The sequence below is a fragment of the Sciurus vulgaris genome (genome assembly GCF_902686455.1).
Source record: "Sciurus vulgaris genome assembly, chromosome: 2".
In the NCBI taxonomy this organism is placed as follows: domain Eukaryota; kingdom Metazoa; phylum Chordata; class Mammalia; order Rodentia; family Sciuridae; genus Sciurus; species Sciurus vulgaris.
The window spans coordinates 192,052,085-192,061,782 of record NC_136462.1 but is presented as its reverse complement, the minus strand read 5'-3'; the positions used below and the strand labels follow the sequence as shown (position 1 = coordinate 192,061,782).

At 54.1% G+C, this 9,698-nt stretch overlaps 1 long non-coding RNA gene across 3 annotated transcripts; it reads left to right on the top strand.

Annotated features, from left to right (window-relative positions):
* The first annotated feature begins 4,120 nt into the window (after positions 1-4,120).
* LOC306653489 lies at positions 4,121-9,145 on the top strand. 3 transcript variants are annotated; one of them, XR_013761734.1, is made up of 4 exons: positions 4,121-4,284; positions 5,219-5,324; positions 6,149-6,251; positions 7,091-9,142. It is a non-coding gene; the product is annotated as an uncharacterized lncRNA (long non-coding RNA). The 3 variants fall into 3 exon arrangements; XR_013761733.1 differs by having other exon boundaries at positions 5,219-6,251; positions 7,091-9,145; XR_013761735.1 differs by lacking the exon at positions 6,149-6,251 and having other exon boundaries at positions 7,091-9,141.
* Positions 9,146-9,698: the final 553 nt, after the last annotated feature.

Genomic DNA, 9,698 nt, shown 5'->3' with positions numbered 1-9,698 from the left:
GCCCTCTGCGCTCCGATGGTGGCCTGGCCACACTGCTGGCATCTCCTGCACCTCCAGAGCCCCACGCTCCCTCTTTTCCCACACAGTGCCCTGATTTCTGAGGGACATTTCCAGGGCCCCTTTCCTTAGCTAACTCGGATGCTGGGGAATCCAGCCTTGCCTGGGGGCAGGAGGCCTCGTGTGCAGAGGCGCCTCCTCCCAGGACGCCAGGTGCCGCGGAGGGAGATGGCAGGTGGGATAGGAACTCCCGGTATCTTCACACGCCAGGGTCAGGCCTCAACCGGCAGCGGTGCTGGCAATTACCTGTGAGGTAAAGCGTGGCTCCAGATTACAGCCGTAATTGCAGTCCCTGATCCCTGCGTGTGCGGGCAGCGATGTTATCTCAGAGAAGCGCTCTGCTCCCTCCTGGGAACCGGCATCCGGCTTGAGTTTTCAATTTCACAAGCTCCTAATTCCGTGGAGGGAGGACGGGATTTATCCTGGGTGTTTGATGGCAGTCCCTTGGGCCAGACAAAGGGCAGGAGAGCAGGAGCTGAGGTGCGGGAGAGATGGTCACCTGCGGTGGCCCCTAGACCTAATGATGAAGGACTCTGTGTCCTTCGGAGGCTTCAAAAGAAAAAAAAGTTCAAGATCAAAGACATTCGATCTGAGGGGCCTTGCCAAGCAACAGGCAGTAGCACGCTTCATTACGAAAGGCAGGAAACCCTGTCGGCCTGCGGGGCTCGCCCTGCTCTGCTCGCCTGGAGCAGAGCAGCCTTTAGCACCAGGCCATCGCGGTGCCAGGCGCGGCCCCCAGTCAGCTGCCCGAGTGGCCCCCTGCTCAGACCCTTGCTGGTGCCACCCAGAGAAGGTCACTCCGCCCCTGTGCCCCGGTTTCTTTGCCTGGAAATAGAGTCCTAGAATGTGCCCCCAGGGTTGCTCCGCAGGCTGATGGGTGACCCCCGCACACAGCTGTGGCTACACAGGTCAAGCCTGGTAGCAGCTGCTGCTGGGAATGATGGCAGGGCCTGATCCCTGGATGCAGTGGTGTTTCCAGCACGGAGAGGCCGAAACCATGAATCGGGGAAGGGCGAGGAGCCCCCTGGGGTGCGCCCATGAGGTGGCAGGGCAGGCCTGGAGAGGCCACCCGCGTGTTTTTACGGTTGTCCTTGCGCGGCCACTGAATGAGCAGTGGATTGCAGCTGATTGGTTTGTCCTGGGTCACCAGGTGGAATCATCCTCGCCAATCAACCAGAGTGACAGTAGCAAGGGGCGGTTCCTCCAGCGAGCAGAAGATGGCCGCGTGAGGTGCAGAGCATCAACGAGGCTGCTCGTGTCTTCCATCCTGGGTCACTCGTACCCTTGGGCCTAGATCTGTGAGGAGACGCACTGTCGCCGAGGAGGGGCACCTGGCCAGATCTGAAGACCGGGTCACCGCGGTGTGAGAGGAGAATGAGCAGCAGCCTTCTGGGTAGTGCCAGCCCTCAGACCTGGGCTTGAGAAGAGGCAGGAAGGAACTTTCCAGCAGTGAACCCTGTCCTTCAACAGGCCACCTTCCCAGCAGGACACTTTGCTCCACTCTCCTCGAGGTTCCCACATGGGGTATGCAGGGGAAGCTTCTGCCATCCTGGGGGTGGGCCTTCCAGTGTTTTCCAGACCTTGCCGATAACTTTACCCTCTGCCTTGTGCACTCGCTGTACTTTGACTTACTGAATATTTTTACTTGCATACACGTATGTGGTTTCCTTCTATTCATGTATTTAAAAGAAATATACACTGCAGGGACCAGGGAGGGGGCACTGAGGAGTTACCATCTCACGGGGACACGGTGGCAGCCTGGGGAGATAAAAAGGTTCTGGAGATGGTTGGTGGAGATGGCACCCGGGCTCCACCTAAAAATGATCACAGTGGCAAATTGCATGTGTATATTTTACCACAGCAAAAATGTTTAACTCAAAAGGAAAACACACACAAATGTCACCCTCACAACATAGAAAAATCAGGACCTTTTCTCTCAATAGATCAAAAGAGTAAAACGAAACCAATGAAAATGAAATATTCTTAGTCAGTTCTACCTATCACTGTCACCCACAGGGCACTCTGAGCCTGAAGTGACCTCTTATTTTCCAACAAGTATTAGCAAGGGCTATGAAATAGATCATAACACGCAGACACGACACTAGGGCTTTCTCCTTGAAAATCAAGGAGGCCGAAGAGAACTGCCAACGTCACTGGGGCGCATGGATGCCGTCCTAAGGCAGTGTCCGCCCAGCCCCGAGGTCATCTTCCAGTCCCTCCAGCAGTTTTTGAAAGCCTTTCCTTCATTTCCAAGGAGCCCGATGTTAGGTTTGGGAGAAGCAGGAGACAGGATTCGGGCTTCCCTTCTTCCTCTTCCCTCCCTCAGCCACACGGCTGGCTGCAGTCATAACGACGTTCCATAGACTTTGGGTTTTATTTGACAAAAGAGATCTGTTGCTTTCAAAAATAAGTTTGGAAACTATTGCTCTAGATCCAGGAGGATGCTTCCAGGTCTAAGATTCCCGGATTCGCCGTGAGCGTGAGTGTGCTCAAACCAAACACGCCCACCTCCTTCTATTTTTTCCTGCTGTGACATGTTTTGCAGACTAGGTTTTCCTGGCCCCCAATCCACTTTCCTTCCTCCTTGTAATGAATGCCTTTTTCCTTGGTGAGATACCCTCTCCTGCTCTCTGTCCTTGGCCAATCTGAAGTCTGAATCCCCTGACCATAGCGATTGGCTAAGGTATGGGCACCTGACCAATCAAAGTTAACAAAGGCCACTTCTCAGCTGTCAGCTGAAGAGGACTATTCTCTTTCCCCTACTGTGGCTGAGAAGTTAGTGTTGAGTTGAAGCAGCTGGTGGCCACCTTACTATAGGTGAACAACATCTATTCTGAAATGTAGCCAAACCAGATGGCTGCAGAGTTAAAAGATGGCCAAAGAGAACCACATGGTGACATCCTTTGAGTTCTGGATTCAGCCGTATCTGGAGCTGAAATCCCCACCCTGCTCAAATCTGTGACTCAATAAAATCCTTGGCTTGCTTAATCCAACTCGAGTTCTCTGTCACTTGCAAGAATCCTGATTGATACAACTTTCTCACGACCCCTCCCTGAATGTTAGTATCTGTATCTGTTTATCACATGCTCTTGCACACAGGAAATACAAAACACTGAACTTGGAAAGGACCCGACTTTGAAGTCTTTGGTGGGCAGATTTTTTTCCCCTTCAGATCCTAGGATGGACCCAAGACCGTTGTGTGTTGAGATCCTGAGCTTGGGCACTTTCTCTTCTTTGTTGCTTTAAAGTTGTCAAATGTAAAATGTGCTCAGCAGACATAGAACTGCAAGTCAGTAGGCCCGCCCCAGGTCTGAGGTCTGTCACCAGCTCCGTTCTGCCCTTTTGCACAACACTGGCCTCTTGTCTCTGAAGATGTGAGTCCATTGCACACATATCTGACTGTTGCATCCAAAACCAATATTTTGCTTTTGGCTGAAGCGTCATCTCGACATAAACATCTGAGCTCCAGGGACGCTGCTCCAACAGCTCGACAGCTCTGTAGGTGGAGAGCTGGCTGCCCGCCAACCCAAATCTTTCTGCTTCTTTCTTTTACTATAAACAGGGCCTTTGAAGAGCTGTGGATTCATTGAATGAACAAATGAACTTGTTTACATAAAACACTCAGGAGGAAATTCCCACTGCGCTTCGACACATAATTCCAGTCTGTTTTCCGATGCGCCTGCTATGATGCAGATCACTATCCTAGACGGGGCTGCTGTCCACCCTACAGTGGCCTCATTATTCACCCCAGTCAATAAATTCAAGATTGGGTGGTGCGGCGAGAGGTGTAATGGAAATTCTGCTCTGTTGATTCCCCAAGAATGGACCTTTGAGTTGCAGGCGACCCCTGCCCGGCCTTAGGAAAGAAAGCAGCAGAATTGGGGTGAAGCCGCGGTGTCTGTGCTGCATTCAGAGGGAGGCCAAGGCCCCTGGACAGCTCTGTCCCACCACCCACACGAGCAGCCCAAACCCAGTGACTTACATCAGCTGTGGGAGGTAGGAAGACGAGGCGGTCACTCAGCAGGCCGGGGGTGATTAATGGCAGCTCATAGCCCTAGGGGCGGGGGAGTGAAGATCGCTTTCCACGCGGCTCTGGAGTGGAGCCCGTGAATCATCTCTGCGTGGACGATGAGGCCGTACCCGTGGCTGTACTTGCTGGTCACAAATCAGTCTGGAGGGAGGACCAGGGTTTCAGAAAATGGCTTCTGGAAAACGTGAAGCCCAGAGGTAGAATGTGCGGGTGGGGGCGGTGCAGAGGGCAGGGTGGGCTGGGGTGGCCTGACCAGGTGTGGGCAGGGAGGTGGCATCGGCACATCTGTGGGAGTGAGAAGGGCCAGCTGTCGGAGATCGCTGAGCTGCACGCAGGAAAGGCCGCTGCTCCCGCCCCGTCATTAGGAGTGGCTGCTTCTCCCCGCAGGCTGGCGGCCAGCCAGTTTGGTCAGTAATAAGAAACAGTAAAGCCCACTTGTAAAATGAATAAGCGCTCCTACGTGGGGGTGAAAGCTGTCGTTATTTCTTTTGAATGGCCCATAAATCCATATCTCTGGGACGTTATCTCAGAGTTTGGAAACAGTCTGCGAGCTGGGTGAGATCAGGGAGTTCTGCTGAGAATCGGCCAGCGGCTCGTCCCCGCCCCGCCCAGAGCATGCTCTAATCAGCCTTGGCGACATCTCTGTTGGGACCTCTGCCGTCCTGTCTCACAAAGCGGGAAGCTGAGGCACGGGCAAAGGAAGCCGCTTGACAAGGCCAGGGAGTTCATAGATGACAGAGCCAGGATTTGAACCCTGGTGGACATGGAGGCCCTGGGCAAGGCTGGAGGAAAACAGAGGGCAGGGAGGACAGAGGGAGAGCTGAAGTCCCCACTGAGGCAGGGCAGTGAGTGCCATGTGTCCAGACAGCACGGGGACGAGACAAAGGACCCTGACCTCCGCCCCGGCCACCTGCCCTCAGAGCCAGGTCCAGTCAGGCTGGTGAGGGTCATTTGAAGATAACAGGGAGGACAGAGGACTAATAACAAACAGCCACTCAACTCAAGAGCTGCCAGCAGCAGAGCAGAGAGTGGGGGGGGGGGGGGATCAGGGGGACAAAAAGTGGGGAAGTTAAAAAAAAAAAAAAAAAACACAAAATCCTAACTAAACTTCTTCCTAAAATTGAGAAAAAGATTCACAATTATCGACTTGAAGAGCATATTGCATCCCGAGAAGAGTGACCACGTGACCAGCACCAGGTTCAAGGAAGACCCCTGGACTTGGGAAATCACTTTACAGGTACAGTTACATATTCTGGAGGATTGTGCCCCCCGATGGCCCTGGATAACTGGTGGTGGCCAATTGGCCGAGGTGTGGAGGCCCAGGGCCCTGAGCCTGCTGCTGGCGTGAGAGGGGAGCATCTTGCAGGTTCTGTGCCTGGGCTTGGAGCGCACGGCCCGGGCGGCCTGCAGAACCACCCTGCGGACCTGCGGCCTCCTCCTCGCTTCCTGCCCGGGGCCTTCAGGTGGGGCTGGGAAATGAGTGCCACTCTTAGAAGGTCACACGAGACCCTTAATCCTGCTGCCGGAGGCTGGAGGGGTGGAGGAGGCAGGAGGCGGCCACCCACTCCCCCACCCAGGACCAGAGTGTGGGCACATGGTCATGAAGAGCTCCTTGGCCACTGGTCCCCAGCTGTCCCTCGCTTGGAGCGGGGGAGTTGTGCCCCTCGCTGGGGACAAGGGAGGCCGTGGCTGGAGACAGAGGGGAGGAGCCTACCAGGCCTCAGCTTGGCCCCTACCCCAGCAGACAGATGAGGGACACAGAGTGACAGGTTCCTCCTGAACCCCAAACCACAGGCACACTGGTCCCAGACTCAGGGTCTGGGCCTGGCTGACCTTGTAATTTCTCCCTCTCCTCTCCTCCCCCTCCTCGCTCCTCTCCCTCCGCCCCTCCTCCTTCCCCCCTTCCCCACCTCGAGAGGAAGGGCACACAGGACACGGATTTGTGGGTGATTCTGGTTCATGATGTAAATATGGAATAGACATAAGAAATAAGCACAGCTCAGCTATTTGCTCGTGCCCGTCCCCATATCCAGATCACTGTAACTGATCTTTCACATACAGATTAACCCCAAACTGGAGCCCTTGCCCTGGAAATCCCCCCCAACAGGCCTTCCTCCAACAACCAGAATGGCGCTGTCCTTGAGGACACTTTTCCATGTAGCAGGTAGATGGCGGGCGTCTGGGACACAGCAGGGCCTGTCTGCTTCACGGGGTGGAAACCAGCTCAGCTCCATCTCCAGCAAGTTCGGCTTCAAGGTCTTTGCTCTGAAACGGGCTCAGTGTTTTCTCCCGGCCACTGAGGCTGCAGTGAGGGGGACGCTACTGGCACACCCGGTTTCCCAGCAAAGAAATCATTCATCATTAGGCTGCAGGTGGGCGGACGCGGCTGGGCTTGGCCCGCGAGGCCTCGGAGGGAGCCAGGGCCACAGAAAGGCCCAGCTTGGCCCTGCAGGGAGAGAGGACGAGAAGCATGCTGGTGTCTCCTCTCTACCCTCCCGTGTCCAGACGGGACCTTCCACTGGCCCAGTGCCCTGACACGGGGACCCTGGAGAAGCAGGGATTCAGACCCCTGTGACACACAGCAGAGCAAAAGGGCTCACGGGGACCCGAGGGCAAACACACAGTGCCCCTGTCCAGCACAGAGGGAGCATCAGGCAATTTAAATAACCAGCCTTCCTGGAAGTGGGGCCTTGACAGAGGGCTCTTGATGTGGATTTCTGAATCCTATTAATGGGGTATGGTTGTCCCTGGAATCCCTCTATGTCCCTCCTTGGCTATCTTTTCCAGTTAGGCTGACCTCAGCAGCGATGATAGACATAGAAAAAATATAGGGAGAGGTTTGTTAAGATGGAAGTGACAGAATTCCTTCTCAAACGGACTTAAGCTATGATCGGGGACAAAGGGAACAGCTTCAGGCACAGCTAGATCCAGGGGCATAAATAGTGTGTTCAGGAAACCCTCCAACTCTTGACTTCCCTCTTTCTTGGCTTCACTGTCTGACAGGCTCTGCCCTTGAACTGACAAAGGTACCCAACAAGAGCAAATCCTTCCTCTGCATTGCCACATGACAAGCACCTCCAGCAAAAGTCCCTGCAAAAAACCTGGAATTCACACAGATTGGATCAACCTGTGATCACCTGGGACCAGTCACCAGGCTGAGCGGAATGGAAGGAACAGGTGGGCCAGATCCATCTCACACGGAGGATCCTTCCACAGTCCACCAAATCTCCAGACTGGCGAGGAGCCCGCACAGCGACTATAGAGCAAATCCTTCCTCCTGCTGTGCCCGATCAGCTCAGGCCCTCTGTCCTGTCCCTGGAAGGCTCTTTCCTGGAGGAAATAAGGGACCCCAGCGGGCTGGTCCTCCTGACAAACCCACATGGGAACCCTGGGCTCCCGGGTTCACAGCCGGGACACCTCGTACCACCCTCCACCATGACCGGGAGCAGCAAGTCTCTGCTCGGAGGAGCCTGTCCTGGAAGCCTGCAGCACAGAGTACTCCCAAGGCTGGTGGCTGCGCCTAGCAGCTGCAGTGCCTGCCTCAGCCTCCCGGGCCTCTCTGGACGCCATCTCTTGTAAGCTGTGGGGAAATGGCCCCCAGCGATGACGACCCTGGTTCTGTCATGTCTTTCTCAGCTTCTCTGCAAGCTCTTCTGCTTTTCCAGCTTGTGTGTCCTTCTTCTGCTCTTTTCTTCGGCTCTGGATAAATGTTTGGGTCTCATGATAAACATTTCTAAAGCACCTACACTAGACTAGGGTAGTGCTGGGTTCCCAGGATACAACAGGGTCTCCATCTTTGTGGGATCTCCATCCAGCTAGGAAAACTGCTCTAAGACAGAGCTGACTGATCTCACAGGGACAGAGGCTTCAAGGAGCCCAGGAGGGTTCATGACCAGGGTTCAGGTGTAGTTCCAGCCCCCACCGCTGTCGGGTGCTACCTTCCATGCAGTGACTCAGGGACCCAAGCTCCTCCCTTCTTTTGGCCCCATCACCTCCTAGGGCCGTAGAATGTACCAGATGCTCTGATTCTGACTGGAAGAGGGAAGAGGAGGCACAGAGAGGGTGTTCCTTGGAGGTGCCCCTGGGCCAGGCCTGTAAGAAGCTGGCACCTCCTCCCACTGCTTCTGCTGGTGAGAATCTATGGCCCACGGCAGCCCCCAGCCGCAAAGCAGGCTCTCGAACAGTCCCTGCGGGTCTGTTGGTGTCATTGTCTGGCAGAGCCTGCCACAGACAGTACCAAACCCTAGGTATACCGTGATTTCCCACATATACATACCTAGGATAAAGTTTGATGTACGCGTTGGGCATAATAAGAGATTAACAACAACAACTAACAATAAAATAGAGCAATTATAACAGCACAGAGTAATAAAATTATCAGCGTCACTACTCTTGCATCTTTGAGGACATTGTTAAGAAAAATAAGGGCTATTTAAACACAAGCACTACAAGACTGAGACAGCCTATCCGATAATCGACATGGTTACTAAGCAACTAATGGGTGGGTAGCGCATACCACATGGATACACCAGACGAGGGATGACTCACACCCCAGGCAGGATGGGGTGGAACTGCGGGACATCTCATCACACTTCGCGGAACTGCATGCAATTTAAAATGATGAATTGTTTGTTTCTGAAATTTTCCATTTAATTCTTTCTGACAGTTGTGCATAAGTGAAACCGCAGAAAGCGTAGAGAAGGGGGGAGATCAATTGTAACCCCACCCCCGCCTCACACTCCTGTTTTGAAGAGCAGGATTTGTTTTGATACAAGCATAATTAACACATATTCAGTAAACACCTTATGTCACAAATTGTACCAAGCTCCTCTCTATTAAACTCTGCAGATGGCTTCTGGTACAAATATTTATGAGTCTTGTTTCAGTGGCATATGGCCCAAGAGGCGAGAGCAACGTGGGTGTTGGATGTGCCCCTGCCCCTCCCTGCTGCCTCTGGGTTGTCAGTACCCTCTCCCCTGCAGACAGGCCAGTGGGATTGGCAGCAGGCCGGTGGGCAGTCCCCTCCAAGGACCCAGACGTGGGCTCCATTGGGGCTCATGGCCAGGATAGGAGAGAAGATTTGGGGAGGTGGGAAACAGAGGGAGGTGCAGAGCAGAGGGGAGGAGTCCAGAGGGGCAGGGTGTGTGGAGGGTGGGACTCTGTCTCTGTCTCTGTTTCTCTTTGCCTCTGTCTCCTTCAAATACACCGTCCTGTCTGAATGGATGAACAAGATGGACTCTCTCCGTCCAGTGCAATATCAATCATACAAACGAGTGAAGTCATTCATGCTCCATGGATCAACTTTAGAAATATTCTGAGAAATTAAAGATAGACACACAGGCAGTGTGGTCTGATCCCACCTGGATGAAGAGTCCAGCCCAGGCACGTCCATGGAGATGGCGCAGCTTGGTGTTGCCTGGGGCTGGAGGATGGAGGGCTAGAGAGAGAGGCCAGTGGGTGTGGGGCACGTGCTGCGCATGGAGAGGCTCTGAGACGAGACAGTGGTCAAGGCTGCACAGCTTCCTGCTTTCCCAGGACCTCTGAGCTTGTGCACAGGACTCGTCCTGAGTGGGAAAGAGAATAGCTTTGAAGGGGTGGATTTAACGGTGTG